The sequence below is a fragment of the Penaeus monodon genome, chromosome 23, assembly GCF_015228065.2.
Source record: "Penaeus monodon isolate SGIC_2016 chromosome 23, NSTDA_Pmon_1, whole genome shotgun sequence".
NCBI lineage: Eukaryota > Metazoa > Arthropoda > Malacostraca > Decapoda > Penaeidae > Penaeus > Penaeus monodon.
The window spans coordinates 10,927,618-10,927,830 of NC_051408.1; positions in this window are offsets into that span (position 1 = coordinate 10,927,618).

The following is a 213-nucleotide window of genomic DNA, read 5'->3' on the forward strand; positions in this document are numbered from 1 at the left end:
AATAACAACCGCTATCAGATACAAACTCCCATAAAAGTCTCTGAGAAAACATAAAAGTTTCAGGAGGAAATCGAACAGACAAACAAATAACAGTTGAAAGTCTCCACTTGTCTACGGAAAGGGATTCGATTCCGTCAGAGGGTCGTTTCGGGACGGGAGATTGCCTTATAAACTCGATCAGCGTGTTGCTAATGCTCTTCTCTCCCTGGTGGC